A 25,823-nucleotide genomic window follows, 5' to 3' on the forward strand; every position below is an offset into this window, starting at 1 on the left:
TGATGGTTATCGCTTCCACATACTTAGTATCTAATAGACATTTAGTATAAACTCATAGAATGCTTATACATATGTAAACGGCTTATAGGTCATACAAATAGATTACCACTATTTAATTTATCTTTAGTTACATAAGTTGTAGGTAAAGATTCAGTGCATGACAGGCGATTAAAGTTACGTTATGGCTACCGTTAATTTTGATCACCAATAAAAAACCAAAGTGGGTTGCACAAGTCAGTTTTCATACACAGATTAAGGTTTTACACACATTTATAATAAGGGTAGGTACTGATTAATTTAGAATACATAGAAACTACATCTAAGATTGTCATCTACATTAGAATATGACATAGTCTAGAACCTAGATAGCAACTTATCTACCTGTTAAATGCATAAAGTTGAATACCTATCTTTAAGGTTAAAAGTAAAAAAATTGTCCAAACTTAGCACTGATTTGTACAATGTATTTGCCTTTCACCATCATCATCAACGCATCTCTTCTTAGAATGCTTAAGGATTTAGGCTACAGTCCACCATGATGGCCACAAACAGACTTTACACACCTTTGATGGCATTATGGAGAACTCTCAGATATTCAGGTTTCCACATGATGTTTTCCTTCACCGTAAGGCAAGGGATATTTAATTGCCTTAAATGCACACAATCAATGACATCCGATAAGTTAGAATAGAATAAAATAGAATGTTTTTTATTCATGTAAACTTTTTACAAGTGCTTATGAATAGTCAGGTAGTTTTAATTTACCAGTTATAATTGCTTGGTCGGAATCAGACCCTGGTCCCCAGAATAAAAGGCCTAAATCACTAGGCTATCACTGCTTTTTTTCTCCCTTTTTTTATTGACGGTCAAAGTTTATCCTAAATTTAACCGCCTGTCATGCAACTGGACCTAAGTAAGCATTAAGCTCCTACGCTGGTAGTCATGTTTCGGTGTTACGTGATGTCAATCCCCGTGGGAGGTAAACCGTTTGCCACATTTCAAATGCCGTCCCAGGTTTCCGCATACTAAATAATTACTTATTTATTGCTGGCAATAGTTAAGCTTTGAGCTTAAGGGCTCAGTCTGAAAGCTCAAGTTATCTGATGAAGGCTGATTAAAATGACAATAATAATAATATCTAGATAAGTACTATAATATTATGTAGTTGGACTAGTTGGTATGCTCTATTGCCGGGAACGGGATAGCCTAGTTGTTAAGACGTCGGGAGGTGGGGTTCGATCCCAGGCACGCACTTCTAACGCGTATGCTTATATAACTTCTAATGTGCGTTTTAAGTAATTAAGTATCATTTTAACGGTGAAAGAAAACACCTCGAGGGAATGCCTGAGAGTTTTCCATAATGTTCTCAAAGGTGTATGAAGTCGACCAATCCGCACTTGGCCTTTATAGTGGACTGTGGCTTAAAAGCGCTTGTCATTCTGAGTCAAGTAGGTACCTAACTATTCAAATTTAATCACTTTTTATTTCTCTACGTTCTGTAATTTTGAAAACTTTAAATAAATTGAGCTAGGAAAAGTACAGTTATTATTATTACTATAGGAATATTATAATTTAAGAGTAAATAAGTGAGTATCTATATTAATAAAAAGTTACAATTCAATTCACGTATTTATACGTTGAGAATATATATTATATACTTCTCTCTTTCAGTATAGGTACCTACACTTTAAAGTTAAACAAGTGACCTACTGAGTAAAAGTTAAAAGCATATAGATGTGATTGGACTCCACTTGATGTTGGGTCATTGACGAACAAGTGTTGACATCAGTAAACAATCTTTTAAAAATAAAATTACTGCATACGGTTACAAGAGCTAAAAGATTGCATTTTGATGATTATTAAAACATGATACGTGTGATATAAAAAATATCAATTTACTGACGATAAAATTAAACTATTGTATGAAATTTGAATATACTACTTACTTACTACTACTACTAATGATACTGAAACTAAAAATATCACTACCCAAGTACCTACCCATAATATAAATGCGAAAGTACAGTGTTTGTTTTGTTGGTTTATTGGTTTGTTGGTTTGTCCTTCAATCACGTCGCAACAGAGCAAAGGATGGTAGGGTAAGGGTATGGTAAAAGACCTGCAGAGTGAGTAGTGACATAGGTGCGCGTGTGCGGGTCGTCGTCCCGCCTCATACCCCGATTGCCATCTCGACCTGTCGCGTGCAATACCTAGTAGGTTCAATTCCCATCCCGACTATTGTAGTCTTTACAATTTCTTAGCACAAGCTCGTTCAAGAGAAACAATAGGTAGGTAAATATTGGTCATGTTATCGGCCTAAATTCGTAAACTGAGTTTACTCGTCGTTGAGTTGAGAAAGTAAAAAAATAATCTACTTTTCCATCACAATGCCCACTTTCTTAGCCATACCTACACGATACTTTAGACATAACAAGTAAGTACACTTACCTGTTTAGAAGCCCAGATTTTAAAGAAAGATAAAATCAAGTAAGTACCTAATAAGTATGAAAACAAACACTGCTCAGTTCAATGTACCTGAAACAAACAAAGAAAGCTCATAAGTAATGCGTTATACTTGTTGAAGGAAAGTGTAGGTTTGCGCGTTCGTTAACTGTAACATTAAATAACTTTTCCCAATAACTTTGCGAGACGCGTTGTAAATCCTCATCGTGTCGATTCAAGATCTACTTGAGTTATGATTCTGTCTTTCATAGGGCTGCCGATTGCCGTGTATATTCCAATAGGAATAAACTTAGTAATTATTATTCATGTTCGGTACCTTAACCTGGAGATTTTTGTTCCATTAGGCAGTGAATTATAAAGAATATGATTCTATAAAATGTGAAGTAATACAAAAATTTTTTACATTAAGTATATTTTTCTCGAAGCTCCATTGAGCTTTCACTTTAATACTTTGCCCAAGCATAACGATTTAAATATCAAAAGAATGTGTTTTGGGTTAAACCAATAAAATCACATCATATCAAAGGTCGGTTTATTAAGTTAAGTGTAAATTTTAAACTGAAATCTTTATGTTAAACCATTTTATACTTTGAATAATATTTTAAAGTCACTTTTTTATGTCGTTTTTTTGGATTTTGCCGACAATTTTATGTACTTAGTGCGATAAACCGTAGGCCGATCTGTTGAAGATGAAACACGAATAAAATTGCGTTTGATTGCTTCTACTTACATAATAATATTGTCTTGTGAGTTAAATCACTGAAAAGCTTTGCCATGGGCAGTCCGGAAGTCTTAACTAAATAAACCGAAAAATAAAAATTTGATTCTACAACTGAATATTACGAGTAGGTAAACCTTATGATTGTTGTTAACCCTGATTAGGGCGTAGTCGACGGCATGTTTTTGCACAACTTTCATTGCCGCTTTAGGAATTGGTCAAAGACCTATCCCAACCGCAATAATATTACTTAACTGTATATTAAATCTATGTGTGAGTTTGTTCTATAACTACAGGCGAAAGGGATTAAACAACGGACGTCAGTACTTGAACTTATCAAAGAAAAGGAAAGTTAACGCTCCCGAGTGCTATTTCACAAATCAGTGTTAATTTTCGGTTGTACTGTGCCCTTTCGCCCTTCAGATGTTCGCAAAGTCAATAAAAGAGAAAGGAAGATGAAATACTTTATACTTATCCTTTTTTCTCTACAAAAATTTCATAAATTGTATAATAATAATATTATTTATTTAGAATATAGAGACTACATCTCAAATTCTCATCTACATTAGATTATGACATAGTCTAGAGAGCAATTTGCCTACTTGTTAAATGCATAAAATTGTATACCTATCTAAAATTCGACTACGAGACTTGAACTCAAAAAATATCTATAGGTAAGTATACGATATCGAATAGATAATAATAAAATTATTATATATTCAATAAAAATAAAATTATCGTCTAAGTAGGTACGCTACGTAATGAGTAGTGACATTGCACTTTGCAGTGTAGTTTTTCGGATCATTTCAGGTAACCTTTCTTTAGAACTATCTATTGCACAAATTTAAATAACTGGATATGTTTAGGAAACATAATATGATATTTTCATTAACCGTGCTAAGACACTCGGCACAGATTGATTACAGCCGTGTTTTTTGCTGTGTCGCAACGTCAGATTCATTATTAAATATTTGATTTCTTAAACTAGTTTTTGGATAACTTTTTTTAGAATTACGAGCCTGAGGTACGTACATCAATTATGATTATTAGTCATTTATTACTATTGCAATATTTTGCTTCTTCCTCGTAGATTTAATTTTTATTCCGGGATAAAATTAGCCTAGATATCTTCTCGCATAGTGCGCGCCTCTACCTGCTTAAGAGAGTTCCGTCAAATCTGTTTTTTTTTTATTTTTTTTATTCAGACACAAGGTAAAAACCCATTACCTACCTATTACCATAGTGATAGTTTTAGCTTAATAAAAGGCAATTAATTACTTTTAAATTACAGGAACATACTTCAATTTTATTTAGGTAGGTATATTTAAGAATTACCTACCTAATGGATTCCTATTTGAGATGCCAAAAGAAACGAACATCTCCATATTAGCTAATCTGGGTTTTCTGGCAAGAGGCACTTAACTAACTGGTGGTAACTGTTTAATTCAATGGCACTAAAAACTTATGTATAAGCTGTGATAGCCTAGTAGTTAGGACGTCCGCCTTCTAATCGGAGGTCGGGGTTAGATCCCAGGCACGCACCTCTAACTTTTCGGAGTTAGTGAAGGAAAACATCGTGAGGAAACCTGCATGCCTGAGAATTCTCCATAATGTTCTCAAAGGTGTGTGAAGTCTACCAATCCGCACATGACCAGCGTGGTAGACTATGGCCAAATCTTTCTCACTCTGGGAGGACATCCGTGCTCTGCAGTGAGCCGGCGATGGGTTGATCATGATGAAAGGCTTAAATGTTAGAATCATCAGGTGAGGACGAGGTCAAGCACCAACCTGTCAATTGTCAATTAATTGTTATGTAAGTAACTTAGCGCCGGTCATATACCTGACAAGATATTTGAAAGTATAATCTCATGTCCTACTAGTAAAGCAGGATCAAGTAGATGACCTCTGAAAAATCGTGATTACAAATTAAGCTTTCATCATCATGATTAACCCATCGCAGGTTCACTACAGAGCACGGGTCTCCTCTCAGAGTGAGAACGGTTTTGGCCATAGTCTACCACGCTGGCCATGTGCGAATTGGTAGACTTCACACACCTTTGAGAATACTATAGAGAACTCTCAGGTATGGAGGTTTACTCACGATGTTTTCCTTCACCGTTAAAGCAAGTGATATTTAATTACTTAAAACGCACATAACTCCGAAAAGTTAGAGGGATCGAACCCCCGACCTCCTTAGAAGGCGGACGTCCTAACCGCTAGGCTATCACAGCTTTAAATTATCATTTTAACATGACGCATTCAATTACATAGAACACATAATACATTACTTATTTGTATGTCTTTGTTCAAAGCTCCAATAATAAACACCAGTTTCTATTAAGCAATCTATCTATTGCTTGCGGCTATTAATTAAGTAGGTACTATTATTTTGCTCGCTTTGGCTATAATATGATGTATTAGTAATTAAGCTCTGACAGCGGGTCTGCCCTCGTTCGTTTATACATCTATCTCGAGATTATTACGTTATTTCCATTGAGTTTTAGTCCCTAAAGACACGAAGATCATACAAAAAACGTCAAAAAGTCCATCCATGCTCCAGACAAATTAGATGAAGGCATAATGGAACTAATAAATAAATAAGATTTTTATTTAAATGAACTTTTATAGTGCCCACTTTTGAATCGTCAAATTCATCTACCACTGGTTCAAAATGCCCTTTCTACCGAGAAGAACCAATAAGACTCGGCACTTGTTCAACTTTAAAAAAAAAAAAACTTTACTTGTATAGCTCTTAAAAAACTTAAACGGAAATAAATACATAAAGTGTGATTGATTGAGATCTTTCACACCCACATATTGAACGCCCCCAGTTTCTCAGATAGATCATAGTAAACACATCGATCATTTTAAATAAGAAACTACCAGCACGGATACACTGGTTACCATTTGTTTACTTTTTATGATTGATTTACTACCGCTCGACTAAGGGAAAGTAGTGATTTAGAACAGGTCAAACTTATCCAGATAGGTAATTAAAATTATAGACGAATTGTGTTTTAATTAGGTATATTTAAGAAACACAGCAAAACATACAAAGTCTAAAAACTCAACCTTTTTTGCGTCTACTCTCTAAATTCTAAAGTTAACAATTTACTGCAAAACTTTAATGCTCTTTTGCAATATTTATCTTTCACGTCTCTACATAAAACTGTCATGGTGGTTGGCAATTTATTCGATAGGTATAGGTACGCATAATTAGATGCACATACAAAGCCGGTTATAAATGCCTGCATAAGATTTATTGCACTTCTGACAACGCACCAAAAACTACCGGTTCATTATTCAATATTTGAGTCTAAAGTTACATGCCGACTTAAATTACTTCTGATTTTATGATGCGACCTCATGCAGATACATGCTCGACGAGCAAGCTATCATGTTTTATATTGCAGCTTAGCAAAATCCGATGTTGAGTCCACACTCCACATGTTCAAAGCGGAACTCATGCGGAGCGCGGAACTGAACTTCTGGAATGGAGACCATCTACCGGTAAGTGCATTTTGGAACTTCTAGTTCGATGCGAAAAATGGCTTGAGGACGAGTGTGGTGGCGTGCTCCCCGAAAGGCCAGCTGTGGGACGCAAACAGGTGCAAAACGTCGAGCATTCGTATTTCGTAGGTGGGTACGCATATTTTGGATATCTAGCATTCATTACAATCGATAATAGGCATTCGAGATTAGACAATAAAATTGCGTCCTATACTTAGTACTAATCTAATTCCTTAGTATGCTGCGTACATTAATATTCCTACGTAGATCTATTTCAGCAAGCACCGGTTTTACTTCTTTTGCAAAGTAGTATTTAGATTATGTATTAATATAGTAATTTATTTCTTGTTAGGTACAGCTTTTAGAAATGTTTGCACATTACTTAATTTTAAGATAAAAGACCTGTTGTATGTTTTTCATGCACAATATTCAACAACCCGATTTACGAAGTGAGAATATTATAAGGCTTGCAACAGACATAATTTTCATCTAAGCAATAATTATTATTATTATTAAGTTGTCAAGAAATTTCACATACACTTACAAGTTTTGTAATGTTTGCAATTTAATGTTCACGTTTAGATATTGAGTGAAGTAGGTAGGTAGGTAGGTCTTCTCTTAAATTCATTTTCTAAACTCAACAGCTGAATCTAATCATCAATTTTCATTTCCTTGACAGTGGGTGTTGCGTCAGGCTTTAAAGAGATGTGTCTACAATTTCCTTGAATTATTTATTGGTTCATTATTATGTCTTAGAATTTTGCCATTTCCGACCAATTTACTCAAGTTGTAACTGTATTTATTAATTAGCACAGAAATGCAGTATAGCAGTATTGATACCGTACTACGCGGACATGATTTATGTAACAGCTTAGATTTAGCTTCTAAGTACCTAATTAAGGATGAAACATGTCTTATTGTAAAATATAATTAAGTTGTTTTTTCTAATCAAACTATAATTATAAAGAAAATACCTTGACTTTTTAATGCGCCTACCATACTTAATATTTATCAAATTATTTTTGTTATTGTATTAACCTTAATTCGTTTTAAATGAAAATAAATCGAAAGAAGGTTAAGCTAATTAGGTACTTTAGTTTAACTATCAAAAGCAGAGGCCTTTTAGAATTACCCAAAAAACCTTATGATTGATGTTATCTCGACGACGCGGACGGGTGATGTAGGTAGGCACCTAAAAAGGCATTTTTAACTGGTTTCATAACAGAGCTCAACGGGTGGGTGGGTGTCAGATTACGCAGGCACCTACTGGCACCTGTTCCTTGAACAATGGTAGGTATTTACTATTTGTTCACTTTCGCGCCCGCCTTGTTAACATTTTCGAATATCGAGCGGAGTCGTGACCGAGCCTCTCGGAGTTCCCTCTCGAACGTCACGAGCCGAAGACGTTGATAAGCAGCTCAACATCTGAACGCACGTAATTGCGTTCATGAAATGTGAATTAAGATACGATACAGATACTACGATTATGTAAATTGTGTTACATCGTAGTTGAGTAATCGTTTACATGCTCGTCTCCGGAGACACGAGTGACACACAAATCTTCAACTGAACTACTTAATGTTCGCAGGACTAAATCTTTATCTTTCGTTTCCCTTGCAATCTTTTGAGAAAACTCTACTTAAAAAGTCATCTAAATATATTTACAAGGAAAAGGTGACTGACTGACTGATCTATCAACGCACAGCTTAAACTTCTGGACAGTCGGGCTGAAATTTGGCATGCAGATAGCTATTATGGCGTAGACGATTGCTACGAAAGAATTTTTGAAAATTTTGCCCATAAGGCGGTTTCATCTTTTATGATTTCTTTAGCATTTTAAAAATATCTCTGCTTGCCTGTTAGTGTAGGTAACAAAACCGACAAAACATTTTAGGACTCTTAGATATTTTCCTCATTTGTTTCAGGTCGAGGCAGTGTCTCAGCTTGAGCTGTAGTTGCTTTGACCCAGAACTACCACTAATCAACAAGAAGATTTTGAATGCAAAAATGATGGATCGACTTTAGCGGCCAAAATTAACAATCAATCTACTTATCCCTAACCTTGATAGATTGATTATTATTAATTTCGACTCTGATTATAAGAGCTCATTCTTTAATTTTTAACTTAGAAATAAGTCGGACGTTTTGACAGTTTTTCTTTATCAAAGCATAAATAAGACAGTCGTTATCTAGCGATTAAATAAAGTTACTGTCAAAACAAATCTTGATAACTCATAATATCATCTCAATTCTTACTCAACATTGTATTACAATAAAACTCCTATAAAGTATTTTAATGATCATATTTCCTGATAAGTAAAAGACGTAACTGATACCGGCCTACTGGTTTTCTCTATTATAAAGTACCATTACTGAGCTCATGACTTGTAAAGAAGATTGAATTTAAGTCCATTATGTAAGCTTTGTTTCACGAAGCTTCAAGATTTACTTTGGACATGTTTTAAATATGCGACGTTAACATAACTTAATGATTTCTCCTCCATACCAAAGGTAGGACTTTAATTGCATTGATGAATTACTTTGCTGTGAATAAAGGCATGTAAAAACAACTTCCAGGTGCTTACATAATACATAACATACAGTTGCTACTGAAGATATCTTTCTGGACACCTTATAATTATTACAGTAAATGTTTTTTATGTCTGTTTCTCTTAATTTAATTTTTCTTACTTCGCAAATTGTGACGTAATGTGTTTCAAAAGCACTTGTAAGTTTATTTAAATGAGAAATTTATTTTATTTCTATTTCTAATACAGCTTTATATTAATCTTCGGTGACACTGTGTGAATCCAGCAGGATCGGAAAGCGAAATAAGCGCTCGTATACCTGGATTTCCTCAATTAACTTTATTGTTGTTTTTAAATTGGTGCGGGCTAGTCGTATATTTGCGATTTGCGCAAGATGGCATGTCACATCCCATATAAAATATTTCTTAGTACGATCATAGCATAGAATTTAAAAAAATATCTTTCATGTAGGATTGTAAACCAATTTTTTGGCTTGAACCGATAAATAGGTTAGTAGTAGGTACAGCCTTATAGAAGGGTGAGACGAGAAACATCTAATCTTTACAATCTACATAACTCTATCTAAATGTAAATGGAATGATATTAAAAAGCACGAGAGCACAGTCGGAACAAATGGTACAATTAGGCATTGCACCATAATACTGAATTCCAACAAACCGCGTAACCTTTAAAGGCCAGCTTGTATAACAACGATACAATCAGGGTGCTTGTACCTTGTACTGGAGGCATTTTACCTGCTTGAAACTTTACGCACCAAATAAGTAAGAATGCGGAATGCCATTGAAGAGAAATCTTATACATATCTATACTGCCACTATAATAGTATATTTGTTTCTCTCATTACGCGTATTTAATGCACAATTTTGATATTTATATAGCTATATTGCGTCTTAAATTTCCATAAGTTCTTAAGTATGGGTTGCCTGGAAGAGTATCACTTTAGTGATAAGGTCACCCTTTGTTTTTTAAGTGTACCTATCCTGTATTTTTTTCTTTATCATTTTGTTAACAATAAAGTTGTTTTAAATTAAATTTTCAGCGTAATTACAGTCGGCCTCAGAAATCGAGTAGCAATTCCGCAAAACTATTGCATCAAAAACGATGACGCTCAGACGTGCGCACAACCGTGCCGTGTAGTGCAAGCGAATTCGATCATTATGGTGCTAAACGAGTTTTGGCCTTTGACTGTACCTACATAGTTTCATACGAGCTTCTAAGAGCCACATTGGACCGTGTTCTTTTGGTTTATCAGTAAGTCAGACGCTCAGCTTCTACTGAGATGCTGCAATTTAGATGCCTCTAGATAAGACCATTGTTAATTCATTATCATCATTATCATCGTCAAACGACCGAGCTCCACTGCTGCACATGCCTCTTGTAGGGACTTCCACACGCCACAATCTTGCACCGCCTAAACCCAGCGTCTCCTTGCACTTTAGGACCCCGACGTCTATCGGTTTTTTTTACTATGTGCTCTGCCCATTAGCATTTCAGCTTCGCAACGCGTTGAGCTATGTCATTACTCTGGTTTACTACGGATCTTCTCATTTCTGATTTGATCACATAAAGAAATCCCAATTTCCAAGTATAGCTCTCTCCGTCACCCGCTGAGTGACTCTGAGCTTTCTTATGAGACCCATAGTTAATGACCAAGTCTCGGATTCATACGTATCTATATCATCACTGGCAACACGCACTGTTCGAAGAATTTAGTCTTCAGCCACTGAGGAATTTTGGACAAGAACACATCTCAAAGCTTTCCGAACGCTGTATTAATAGTTATTATTTAGATCAAAATTACAAGATACTTAAAAAGAAAATTGGCTATTATATATAGCTGGTTTGTATCAGACAAAGGTAAAGACAACAGATTCTACTAAAACAATGTCTCGCACCATTCACAATATTAACTACTATCATAGTAAGTATAACAATACTATTGTTTATTATCTATGTATCATTATTTGTTATTTTGTTCACCTGCTCAACTGCACGACAATGCTTATACAATTATAGATTGGTAAACATTGATATCGATTGTAGTTTAATAAATCGAAAGTCATGTAGTTAATTGATTTATGAAGATCATTATTTGACTACGAAAACTTGTCGAAAAGTTGATGAGAACGTGGAGGAAAAAAGGCCACGAAACAGATCTCCAACCCTATTGTCCGACCAAGTTAAAGCAGCTGCTCTAGATTTCTATGACGTTGTCCATAATTAGGTATGCCCAAAGATAGGGACTTGAGTAGGTGAGCTGATAGGGGAGGAGGAATATGACTATGAGGAAGATTACAGGTACCTATATCATAGCTTACTTTCCGTGATGATTATCACAACCCTGTCAAGAGGGACTAACTGCAAAGAGAAAAACTACGAAAACTGTATAAGAAACCCTAATTATACGTGCGAATTTTATTAGGAGTTGTTTAAAACTTCAAATATATGCAGTATTTTTAAATAGCGATTATGGAAGGCAAGACTAAAGATTCTAGCGCAAACAGTAAGAGGTAGGCATATAAAATCAAAGTCATAGTAGGTACCTACTCTATTTCAACATAAAAATTGAAATATAAACTATCTTGTTCTTGGCGTTACGAATGAAAAACAATTTTTTCTAAGCCTTTGGTGAGTACAATTTTAGGCATACCTTAAACATACAACGCAATATATTTACACATTATAATAGTCGCTAGATTTCATGAATCTTATACCACGGTACATAGAGGTGTCATGTTTCTTAAAAAAATGTCACAGTGAATTATTTTCATAACGCATTATACGATATATTCTATTACATATTTACGGTGTATTTTATTTCAAGTATTTATTACGTCCCATGTTAGCTTTTTTTGTTAATCCTACGTAGTTTTTTAGTAACTTTATTTTTTAGTTTTTGAAAACAAAAAGTTCAATGTTAAATTGATTTCTTCGGGCCCGTAAGCACTTCACGGATTGGCTGAGTAGGTACTATGTTTCACACATTAGTTTATAATACACTAGATGATTCCCGCGACTTCGTCCGATTGGATGTAGGTTTTTAAAAATCCTATGAGAACTCTTTAATTTTACGGGATAAAAGGTAGCCTATGTCCTTCCCCGGGATGTAAGATAACTCTATACCAAATTTCATCAAAATCGGTTAAACTGTTGGGCCGTGAAAAGCTAGCAGACAGACAGACAGACAGACGGACAGACAGACAGACACACTTTCACATTTAATTTATTTTAGTTTTAATTTAATATTGTTTTCTTTTTTTAGATTTAAGTTTATTAATAGTTTATTTGTTTCCATCTTCAAGTAATTATTAAATAATAAAGGTACAAGAAAAAAGACATAAAATACAAAACGATAAAAAACTTTCACATTTATAATATTAAGTATGGATTAGTATGGATTTTTCACACCACTTGCTCTAGAAAGTACATCATAACAGTCCTATGACTAAGCCGGGTTGTAATATTGTACTGAAATCCAATGTAACCGAAGCAAATTATATTCCTTACAAGGAGTTTTTAGTTCAAGCTGCTACTGCTGTCTCGCTTTGTCGTTAATTTTATTAATTAATTATTTATTTAATTTTTAATCACATACAAATATAAAAATACAATTCTTAAGTAGGTGATTAAATTTTTTAAAATTGAAATACAAATATCGAGTGACGAAGAGAGCAGCAGTAATTTAACTCCCGAAACTATTAATGGTCAAAGTGTTATAAACGATTTGCTCCCAGAAACTTCTAAAGGTAGATAGATAGACCGTAGGTACCTATTTATTATTTTGATTTCATTGTCTTACGAGGTGTGAAAAGTAGAGTATTGAACTTGGGGGGTAATACTGTCCTTAGTCTTTGGCGCCCCTAAGCCCCGCGCCCGTGATGTAAGACATTACATTACCCCCATGTTGAAGAATCTACTATTAACATTCTAACGGACCTTTTCTGACTTAGATATTATCAGAAGCTTTTTGTTAGTCAATACATTTTGGATCTTAGTCTTCCAGGTGGTTTAACGGGTGATGTTTAGTTTGGCTTCACTTTTTTATCTAACACCATATGCTATGAAGGTCACGTCATGCGATCCGTCGTAACAACTGCTATGAGAACTACACTTAATCATTGTGTTTTGTCTTAAAAATAAAAATAATATACTAATAAAAATTGTTTTTAAACGAGAAATACGAGATGCGAAGGCCAAGGTATTGTGAGATTGATGTTCGTAAAATTTACTTAATTTTTGTTGTGGACATTTATAAGCTAACTATACGTTTAAAATTACAGGTAAGTTACATATATCATTATCATTATCAACCGATAGACGTCCACTGCTGGACATAGATTTCTAGTAGGGACTTCCACACGCCACGGTCTTGCGCCGCCTGAATCCAGCGGCTCCCTGCGACTCGTCTGATGTCGTCCGTCCAACTAATGGGGGTCTTCCAAAGCTGCGCGCCTTCCGGTGCGAGGTCGCCATTCCGGTCGAGGAGTTATATATTAGGTATATATAAGCAAATAAAAAGAAGGTAAATAAAAAGACTGTATATTATCCAATATCCACAAACGTACCCATAATATTATTATAAATGCGAAATTGTGTGTTGGTCTGTCCTCCAATCACGCCGCAACGGAGCAATGTATCGACCTGATTTTTTGCATGGATTAGTCAAAGATCTGAAGAGTGACATAGGCTACTTTTTATATCGGAAAATCAAAGATCTCCTACGGGATTTTTAAAAACCTAAATCCACGCGGACGAAATCGCGAGTATCATTATAATTAGGTAAGTGATTCTGTGCGGTTATGCAGAGAAATACTACCTAGTGCCAGATTAAGAATAACTCGAAACCTTTCTCATAGCTATTAATTATTTTGAACACAAAAACTTAATTGGATTTCTAAATTCATAAGATTGTCTCAATTAGTAACACGTTGTTATAAATATCTACAGCTACCCAGACCTCTCTCTCTGTTACTGACTAAATTACATACCTTCTACATTCACACATTTCATAATTGGAAAAATCTTAGTTGTTTACTTTCGATGAAACAGTATTAACCTTTTATTATGTTATTTCTGAGTAAGTACTTTAATTCACATATTCATTACGCAGGTAGGTACACAAACGAATTAACATTTTTTGATTTTATTTTATTTTTTAAGAGATTATTTTCTTTTAGAAGAGGCACGGAATAGGGAATGGTGGAAGGATCGGAGGGAGGCCTTTGCCAAGACGTGGGACAGTGCAGACTGATTTAGATTAGACTAGATGATGCCCACGACTTCGTCCGCGTGGATTTAGGTTTTTGAAAATCCCGTGAGAACTCATTAATTTTCTGGAATAAAATAGCATTTATGTCCTTCTCCGCGGTATAAACTATGTCTGTACCAAATTTCATCAAAATCGGCTTGACTGTTGGGCCGTGAAAAGCTAGCAGACCGACAGACGGACAGACACACTTTCGCATTTATAATAATACTAGCTGATGCCCGCGACTTCGTCCGCGTGGATTTACGTTTTTCAAAATCCCGCGGGAACTCTTTGATTTACCGGGATAAAAAGTAGCCTTTATATTAATCCAATCTATCTCCATTCCTCAGCCAAATCCTTCTTGTAGTTTTTGCGTGATTGAGTAACAAACATCCAAACATCTAAACATCCACACTTTCACATTTATAATATTATATTAGGATTAGGATTATGGATATTAGTATGGATTAGATTAGATTTTGTTTTATGTGAAACACTGTTCTATTAGGTACCTATACCGAACTAATAAGTGCAAGAGAAAGGCGGTAATCATGCAACACAATTTAACTGCTGATACATCAAATTAACTCATTTTATTTTTGGAGTTGGTAGTTTCTTTGATCACTCTAATAAAAGACTTTATTACCAAACTAAATGATGCCCGCGACTTCGTGCGCGTTGATTTTGGGTTTTAAAATTCCGTGGGAACTCTTTGATTTTCAGGGATAAAAAGTAGCCTATATCCTTCCCCGGGTTACAAGGTATCTCTGTACCAAATTTTGCCAAAATCGGTTTAACGGATGGACCGTGAAAAGCTAGCAGACAGAGAGACCGACACTTTCGTATTTATAATATAAACATTATTTTTATCCAAGATTTTCTCATAATTAAGTACTACAATACAAAGTAACAACTAGCAATCTATATAGTAATGAGAGCTATAGTATAATATACATGAGAAGCTGGTGAAATAAACGGTATATGTAATTGCACGAAATAAAATTTTACAGGAGCCAAAAACTGAATGAAAGCTGTTGAAACTTTACCAAATTTTTTAAAGTTTTGATCAGAATCGCAAATTTTGCACTAAACTTTAGCAGAGTGTGGCGTCCGTGTACGGACAAGGCACGGTGTGCCTCGTCCGCGCCTTGTACGTGGCACGGCTCATGCCCGTCATGTATCAGCATAAATCATCCCTTAAAATACATAATATCATTCCTCTTTGTTTTTCAGCGGGTCTTTTTCTAACTATGGCTCTGCATGCACATGCTTGGCCCTGTCGCTCAAAAACCCCAGTTTGCGGCATCGATGGACGTACCTACAGCAATATATGTGAATTTAATGCAGCCAAGTTAATGGACAAAGATTTAGAAATACTGTATGAGGGATCTTGTTTAATGAGGCTCAAGTATAAGACGCATAATTATTTAGCTAGCAATAGAGACAGATTTAAGGAAACCATAGTAAAACATGCACACATATACCGAGCTGGCCCTTATAAGTACATCTCATTCGGTTGATTACCACGATCTCGTAAATTGAATACCTACCTATTTTGACAACAAACAATGATGTTGTTTTATCAATGTATCTAGAAATTAATTATTATAAAGTAAATATATTAAAAAAGTAGCAATGCCCGACTTTATCCGCTTGGATTTTGGTTTTTAAATAATCCCGTAAGATTCTTTGATTTTCCACGATAAAAAATATCCTTTGTCAGTCTTCAAGACTTCAGGATGCCAGTTATCTCTGTGTCAAATAATATCAATGTCGGTCGGTTCAGCGGTTCAGCGGTTGAGGGGTGAAAAATAACAGACGGACACACTTTCGCCTTTATAATACTAGTATGGATGTGTTTCATAGAAGTGCAGTGCTTTTGAGTAGGTATATTTTATAAAAATAAATGACATAATAAAAATAATTAGTATCATTTATTATTGATTCAATTTGAATTTAGGCTACAACCACAGACAACTAAAATCCCGCAGATTACTTGTTTTATAAAAAAATAAGATTACTACAACAATCTGCATCTTTGTTGTTCTACATCAAGGCAGGTAGATATAAATGCGTACCTACATAAAATTTACGTTATACTAAATATATAAAAGGAAAGGACTGACTGACCTATCAACGCACAACTCAAACTACTGGAAGGATCGGGCTGAAATTTGGAATGCAGATAACTATTATGACGAAGGCATCCGCTAAGAAAGGTTTTTTGAAAATTCTATTCTATTCCAAATTCGTCTAAGTGTAGTCCACGCAGACGAAGTCGCGAGCATAAGCTAGTACAATATAGGACACATTTTGGTTTATTCATAGTCATGGTTCATTCTTTATATGGAGGATGGATTATTATTATGAATTCGTGTTTCTGCATTTATATCTATTTAATAAGCGCGACTTTTACATTAATAGCTATATGGCTATAACAATGCGTTGCTATTATTCAACATGTCCGACATAAGCCAATAATTTTTTTTGATTGATACATAATATACCTACCTTATTGATTTTATAGAAGACATTTTATTAGACTACTAGGTACTATTTCTTCAGTATTAACAAGACTTACTTATATGAAAGTATAAAAAAAAAATATCAGTACGATAAAAAACATGCAAATTTTTTTATAACGCAGGTAACTAAGTAGATCTTTTAGATTTATTTTAAAGTAGACAACTAAGTAGATCTTTTAGATTTATTTTAAAGCAGACAGATTTTTATATGCCTACAATTTTTTTTAAATCTTCCTAGTATCTATATTAAAATAATTACTTACTATACTGTTAAAGTTTTCTCGATGTTTGTTCAGTAAATTTTAATTAAGTATATGTATAGTCGAGAATTAATAATATATCTACTAACGGTATCAGTGGTTTTGATTTGCAGCTATCCTAATGATTCTGAATAACAATAAGATATCCTGTTTTCATCAATCAATTTTACTAGGGCGCGGGTTTATTGGTTTGTCCTTCAATCACGTCGCAACGGAGCAACGGATTGACCTCATATTTTACATAGATAATACTTACTTTTTGTCCCGGAAAATCAAATAATTCCCACGGGATTTTTAAACATCCATGCGGGCAAAAGTCGAGGTCATCAGCTAGTTTACCATATAACAATAGAAATGTACATAAGTTGATGAATCTACCACTTACAGCTGGTACCGAAAATTGAGTAGGTAAGTACCTACTTATACCGAGTCTTTCATTACATTACCTATACAATAAAATTATTAATTTTATTTTTCAGAAAGGATCAAACGAAAATCGGACCGAAATTGTTAGTCGGCTATGATTATTATGATATTCATTAAATATTAACTAAGTATCATAAATTATGTTTTATTAATATTTTCCTAAGTATTGAAAAATTCTCTTCTTTCTTTTCTTGTATGGTGGCTTTTTATAATGCCCAAATCCGCACCAAAGAGAATATAGCCACTACCTACTGACCTACATCTACACTTCGCCGGTGGAAAATAGCTTGAAGAAGGCAAGAAGCAGATTGGTCGGTGAAAATTAGGGGGTAATTCTGAATGTGCTACTTATTGTTTTATAATAGAAGATTTAATCATATTATATTATGCTCATTATATCATTTAGGTTGTATTTATATCACTATCATACCTACGTAGGGCGGTTTCAGACTAGCGTATTTTTTGCGCGTATACGGTCGTTTCAGCATACGCACTTACACGCGCGCTACATTACGCGCTTCAAAAAACCGGATTCGCGTATACGGGCATATTTCGGCGTGTTCGCTGGAACCGGTGGTGTTGTCAGTATCAACATGGATTCTGACGAAGAAACATTACTATTTGCGTTACCTCTTGCGGCTCACGCTTATACGAGCTTAGAAGCGCGTCAACGCTCATACGAGTTTAGCGTGTGCCAAAAGGCGCGCCTATACGCGCCTACATGCGCTTCCAAAAACGAGCTAATAAGCGCGTATAAAACGCTAGTCTGAAACCGCTCTTAGCTCTCCAGGTCTTTATCTATACCCATGCAAAAAATCACGTCAATCCGTTGCACCGTTGCGACGTGATTGATAGACAACCCAACAAACCAACAAACAAACATACTTTCACATTTATAATAATAATTACTATATATAATAATGACATAGATAATTATAATATACTATTTCACCCCTTGAGTTTTCAAAAATCCTTTCTTAGCGGATGCCTACGTCATAATAGCTATTTGCATGCCAAAAAGCCGTTGAAGATAAGATCGTCGAATAACGGACGTCGTGGTCATCGTCGTTAATGACGGAATTGAACAATCACTGCCCTACCTTAAATACCGGTTTTCCACCCGCTTTCAGGAGTTCTGCCGTGATTTCGTCATCACCTGGTGCCTTTGTTGTTTTCGAGTTGTTTGGGAGCCATACTAATCCCGTATAGGCTGACGTCCGGGATATCTTCAGTATAGTGTCGGGTCAATTTGGCTTTAGGATCTCTAGCCAAATCTTCAAAAGGCTTTTGTTATTAAGAAAACGAGAATAATATTTTATAATTATTTCAAAGATAATAATATATTCAGTTTAAAATAAAATAATTACAATAATTGAAATTTTAGCAGTGTATTAAGCAATCTCTAGTGTAAAGGTTATCTTCAGTTGTTCCGAAGTAATAGTCAATACCTATTTGGTATTGATTGTTATCAGATGGTCCAGACAAGACTTTGTATGGAATACAAGGTCCCTTATATTTTGCGCGGAGTCTGTTTTCAGATTTTTTCATCGCATATTCCAGTTGGCATTCATTGTGATACGTTTTCCCGTTGTTAGCGCAAACAGGGGCATAGATTTGGCATATTTTTTTGCATTTTCCCTCATGTAATACGGAAAGTGTGGGGTTTCTTTTCTGTGCCTGCCAAAACAGGATTCTCGTTGCGTAGTTTTCAAAATCTGATCCGCATAAGTATCCATATATGTATTTCTGTATGCGTTTAGGTAACACACTCACACTTTCATTATGATTAATTAACACCATCCAAATAACTGAAAAATAAAATAAAACAAGTGATAGTCTTTCAAACACTAGGTGTAAGTAAATAGTGATGCTATTTCTACTGATCACAGGTCTTAAATTAGTAAAATTATTTTCACAATATTTCCTGACGATAGCACTAGGTAGTACTTTTGGATTTATTTAGTTTAGCTTAGATTTATGTACGTTATTTGAACGTACATAAATAACAATTTGGACGGCGTATATTTTTAATAAATATAAAATTTTTAGTGATAAGTTTTTATACATGTACATTGTACATATTATATTTTTCTTTGTACTTACTGTTAAAATGTATGTACAGTTCTATTAAATAAATCTTGCAAAACGTGCAATATGTAGGTAATGTAATCACCTACAAAATCTTAAAAAACTACGATTTTGATAGATTTCCTTTTACTTACTCAGTTTAATAGCTGTATTTACTTCCATTATAATTGATATCAATTTATCCAATATTTAAAAATAAATGTTGATTGATATAACTCTAAATATGAGTTAATAATAATTAGCTGTATTTTTCACAATGAGCAGGTGTGACAGCTCGTAGCCGCCACACCATAGGTATAATATAAAAACAAAATTCAATTTGTTTTGAAACAGCATTGAAATTGCAATCACAATCTACAACCATTTTACATAGATTTTATATTAAACTACTGCAGCGCGTCGGGTATGTTCGCGGATGCGCATGTGGACTGTTTCTACACTACCATGCGTTAACGGTGCACATCCCTGGTGCGCAGGGTACGGGCTAGCCCCAATGGCATCCTGAGGGCATTTGCTGACAGGTTTGATTGTCAGTACCTGAACCATTGTCATATGGTGCACGTGCTGACTAATGCCTGTCTTAGATATAGTATTAGGATTAGGTAAATAGTTATAAGATCACTAACATTAGTTTTAAGGTGTGTGTTATTACTAACAATTATGATCTGGATACTTCATGGTCGAAATAAAGGTTTTTATTTATTTATTTATTTATTAAACTGTAAATGATATTTAATCGTTCCGAGTATTTCAATTCCAATGATACGTAATCAATTAAACTACGTCAATAAAAATATAAGTAAAAATGGGCAGGATAACAAGTGTACATTGAATACATTGATTTTATGCTATCCTTTAATCCTCATAGACTGTAGTACTGCGTATAAAAACCTACCTAAAAATTTGTACCTGTATAATAAACCGAGGATTATTTAAAAGTGACAAGGTATGGCTAACTACTAAAATACTTAAATTTGGTGACCAAAACTAATAAGTAATACTAAAACCAAATGATTTTAAAATATTACCGATACAGTATATTGTTTTATGATCAATTGATAAGCATGCGTACAAAATTTATTAGAAACATAAGACGTAATAAGTTTTAAGCACATTTAAAGTTAATTTATAAGAAACAATCTTCCTGCTAATGACGTTAGTGTTGATAGCTTCTACGAAGTGGTTACACTAGCAGATAGATCTTTAATCTATGTACCTCATTATAACTTTATAGGCTTGCAACTTAATATAAGGTGCTACAAGCTACAGGTAATCAAGTGTTTTTAGTTCCCACGTAACATGATCCAAGCGGTATACTTAATGGTACAAAAAGTAATTTACTTATTGGTTCTTATGTGGAAGAACCACACAGAAAAGTACATTAGCACAGTAAAGCTATAGGTTTTCCAGGAAAGAGGGGCCACTAAATAGCGGCTGCAATAAAAAATACATAGATACAAATCAGAAATGTACATAGATTTTTTAAATTCAAATAAACTTTAACAAGTGCTTTCGAACATCAATGCTGCGTTGACTGCTGTGAAGGTACTGTTTGGTCGCTATGTCAGATGTTATTGCAAACAAATAGAGGCTGGTCATCATCATCATCATCATCAACAATGAGAACTCTCAGGGCATACAGGTTTTCTCACGATGTTATCCTTCACCGTTAAAGCAAACGATACTTATTGCTGAAACGCAATACCCAGGATCGAACCCCCGACCTCTCAAATAGGAGGCGGACGTCTTAACCACCAGGCCATTGCAGTTAACAGCGGTAATAGAGACTAGTGACTACCTAATAGTAAATCAATAGTTGCGTAATCACGCATACATAAAAGCAATTGTTTAGTTCAGATGTTGCCCGCAGGTCCATCGCGTGGGTGTCTCATGTTTGGAGCACTTGTTTCGAAACAAGATGATACGAATCTCACTTGTTTTCTAGTCCTCAGCATACGTAATCCCATACCCGTGCTCCGTAACACTCCGCCCATGCACATAAATGATGAAATTTGGACCACCTACCTAAATACTATACCTATCTACTACTGAAGTCTGAATTTCTCCTACGCTCATGCCGGTCACTACGTCGGTCGCGCGTTTTCTACAGGCAGCGCAGTTAACGCTGCCATCAGCGTAGGAGGAATTAAGACCTTATTTAGGCATACCAGCCATTCATTAGCTCAATTCTATAACTCAACGGTTAAAGGAGCGGACTGAAATCTGAAATTCATCATAACAAACATTGCTAATATTCTTTACAAAAGTAAATTACAAACATTTTTCCAATCTGAATAAACTTTTCACCACCCGTTTTTTGAAGAGACTTTGATGAAATTTGGTATAGAGATTTACTTGCATCTTGGAGACGAGCATAGGCACAAAATATAATATAACAGTAGGTTACTTTTCATCCCAGAAAATCAAACAGTTATCTAGGCTGACGAAAATCGCCTTTATCTAGTTAAACATAGGTCTTATTAAGAGCCGTTAATACCTATCTATTATCGTGTTTTTCAGTTTATAATATTAAGTATGCATAAACTTTTTATCAGATTACTAGCTTATTCCCGCCACTTCGTCCGCGTGGACTAAACAAACTTCAAACCCTTATTTTACCCCCTTAGGTGTTGTATTTTCAAAAACCCTTTCTTAGCAGATGCCTACGTCATAATAGCTATCTGCATGCAAAATTTCAGCCCGATCCGTCCAGTAGTTTGAGCTGTGAGTTGATAGATCAGTCAGTCAGTCAGTCACCTTTTCCTTTTATATATTTAGATTATTCAAGAAGTCGGTTAGTAAATACAATTTTGGTTATGTTATGTTGTATGTTGTGCCGACCCCACGTACTTAGCGTGGGATAAGGTAAGGAAGAAGAAGACAATTTTGTTTACTTAGTGTGTTTAGAATTAGACAGCATAATCAAAACGTTGTATTTAAATAATTTTAATCGCGTAGCGAAGCGAACTTTTAAAAAGTACAGGTTTATTAATTATTTTTCGCGTATTTTTGTGGTATCTTAACAGTACTATCCACCTGTCTTCGTTTTTGCTAGCGCTCTAATTACACCCTGTATAAGTATAGATTTATGTACTCAACAAAGAATAATTATTTACAGAAGGAAAAGTAAATTAAAACTGCATCTCAGATGTGTCTCATCAAATATGCACAGTTGTCAACGCATCACCAAAATGAAGTACTTCGCACACTAACTGTCACCCATTTAATTTAGCATTACAATAGACAATCCCAGTGTGCTTTACCAAGTAAATCACTTCCCCACAGTCGGCTCGGCTGATATGAAAGTACCTTCAATCAAAGGACCCTCATCCTTGTGTAAACTAAGGGTTACTGAATAAGTGTGTGCACAGTTTTCATTTTTGGTAGGCTTGGTTAGTTTAAAAGGATTTGGTGACAAGTTTACTCAAGATTCACAGCTATAATATATATTTACGATTGCCAAACAATCACTATTATAGAAACCAGATATGTAGGTGCATACTAGATCTAGTTTTAGTCTCTACTGCTACCTCTTTCATGCAAGTAAGTGCATTCCATGTTAGAATGCACGCCCGTGCCCCGTACCTAACTGTTTACCCTATATCCATTAGCTATATACAGACCAATTAGTTTATCGTACCAACGGAAACAAAATAAATAAGTTTTTTTTATTGAAACTCCTAAAAGGTAATGTGACATGGTGTATAATACTTATTTGAGGTGCCAAAAAAGTAAATACGTAGTGTCGATTTTTAAGACGTTGAGACAGAGTGTTTAAAACTCAAATATTGACCAAGTACACATTACGTTATTTTGTTAACAAAAACCGGCCAAGTGCGAGTCAGGCTCGCGCAATGAGGGTTCCATACTGCAGTCTTATTTTTTTCGACATTTTGCACGATAATTCAAAAACTATGATGCGTAAAAATAAATAAAAATCTGTTTTAGAATGCACGGACCTTTCATATGATACCCCACTCGACAGAGTTATCTTACTACGAAAATTGAAAATACTAATTAATATTGTAACACAGGGTGGCGATTCCACGTGGAAAGCGGGATCCGGACGGCCAAGATAAAACAACGTTGCGTGACAACACGTTTATTTCGCGTTAAAAGTTACAACTTACAAGTCGTGTCCCTAACCTTCGTCCCACGCAGTGGAAGCGAGAGGTCGGAAGCGCGACTGTACTGTGCGAAAGTCGTGTCCCGTGCACCCGTCCCACGAGGTGGAAGCGAGTACTGGAAGCGCGACTGTAGGAGAAGTCGATTCACGATAGCCGCGTCCCGAACAAACGTCCCACGCAGTGGAAGCGCAGTCGGAAGCACGACACCGATTACTCGAGAACTCGGATCGCATGACAAATGTTGGCTGTGGCGGAGACCCTATACTAAGGCCGGTCGATCTTCCTAGCGCAATGCGTTTTTGGCCAACCTACAGCCAACGCCATCTAGTAGCAACTTGGCGAGTTAGGTGGAGTAGGCGCGATCCATAACTTGCCTAGCGCCATCTGGTTATTGCTTGTGTTACAGTCTCCCCCTCAGTTTCCGAAGACGTCCCGACGAGGAAACTGGATTAGTGAATTTGTTTCTTACTTGTGTTTCCGAGACCGTCCCCTTTTTCGTAGAGGTTGAATCGGGGCCGGTGGTTCTTCCTCAGGTCCAATAAACTGCTTTAGGGATGAAGCATGATATGTGCCAATGACTGCATCAGGTTCTCCCGCATTTGCGAGTTTGTAGGATGCGGGACCGGACTGCGCCACTATCAAATATGGTCCGTCCCGCCTGGGGGTGAATTTTGAACTGTAGCCTTTAGACGCTCTACTTATAGGGTGAACGTCAGCTAGGACTAAATCACCAGTCTTGTAATGGGGACTCTCCCGTCTCTGTTGATCGAAATATTCTTTACGAGCTTCTTCTCTCATCTCCTGCACCTCTCTGGCTTTCTTCATGGTATCCGCCAGTCCTAGAAGCTTTGGTGTAATCTCGACAACGAAGTTTTCGGATTCAACAATTTGGCGGAAATCATTCTGGATATCGTCAGTTGTTCTTAACTCTCTTCCAAACGTTAGGTAGGCGGGAGAGTTACCAGTTGAAGAACAGACAGCTGTATTCATGGCAAAGCGAATGCTCGGAAGCTTTTCTGGCCAGTTGCCATGATTCCCTTCGACTAGGATCCCAAGCTGCGTTTTCAGATCTCGGTTGCGTCTTTCCACTGGATTTGCTTGCGGGTGGTATACTGGAGTATAGGTATGCTTGATTCCAAGACAAAAACATAACTTTTGCATCACCGCACTGATGAATTGGCTTCCGTTGTCACTTGTCAAGCGTCTTGGTAAGCCGTATCTCAAGAGCACCTCGTTGAGCAAGGTCTCGGCGCATGATTCTGCAGTGGCACTTTGTAGAGCAAACAGTTCAACCCAGCGTGTAGCGTTATCCTGTATTATCAAGATCCAAGCTTTTCCTTCTGGAGAAGTTGGTAGCGGACCGAACAGGTCAAGGGATATGGCTTCAAATCTTTTGTTGATAGCAGTTGTCTGCAGTAATCCTGCTGGTTTTAGATTGGTAGGCTTATAGCGTTGGCAGGGTAGGCAATTCTGCACGTAAGCGTCAATGTACTTGCGCATACCCTTCCAGAAGTACCTTCTTGAAATGCGAGCGTACGTCTTTTCTGCGCCATAATGTCCAGCCATAGGGTCATCGTGATATGTAGCTAATACACTTGCCCGTTCGTGCTCGGGCACAACTAATTGTGCATCGTCTGCGTCAGAATCAGGTGCTAAGCGATAAAGCAGGCCGTTGTTAATAAAGTATCCCTTGTTACTCCAATATGTAGCATTCTCGTTAGCGTCTTTCTCTAAAGCTTCAACAACGCGAGTGATAAAAATGTCCTTCAACTGCTCTGCGCGTATTTCGCTCTGACTACGTGTTGGCATATCCACGGTGATTGTACAAATACCACACTCAGGTTTGCTTTCCTCAGTGCACGGAGGTCGTGACAATGTGTCTGCAACAACGTTAGTACGGCCAGGCTTG

At 35.9% G+C, this 25,823-nt stretch overlaps 1 protein-coding gene and 1 long non-coding RNA gene across 2 annotated transcripts in view; one reads left to right on the plus strand and one right to left on the minus strand.

The window, feature by feature from the left end:
* The window catches only part of Cen (cerebellar degeneration-related protein 2-like), a 103,624-nt gene that overhangs the window by 50,309 nt on the left and 27,492 nt on the right, over window positions 1-25,823 (minus strand). The gene's annotated exons all lie outside the window — the stretch shown is intronic.
* LOC138404758 (uncharacterized) lies at window positions 14,185-17,893 on the plus strand. Its single transcript, XR_011238560.1, has 3 exons — window positions 14,185-14,317; window positions 15,722-15,896; window positions 17,753-17,893. It is a non-coding gene; the product is annotated as an uncharacterized lncRNA (long non-coding RNA).

Source organism: Maniola hyperantus, chromosome 3 (assembly GCF_902806685.2).
Source record: "Maniola hyperantus chromosome 3, iAphHyp1.2, whole genome shotgun sequence".
In the NCBI taxonomy this organism is placed as follows: domain Eukaryota; kingdom Metazoa; phylum Arthropoda; class Insecta; order Lepidoptera; family Nymphalidae; genus Maniola; species Maniola hyperantus.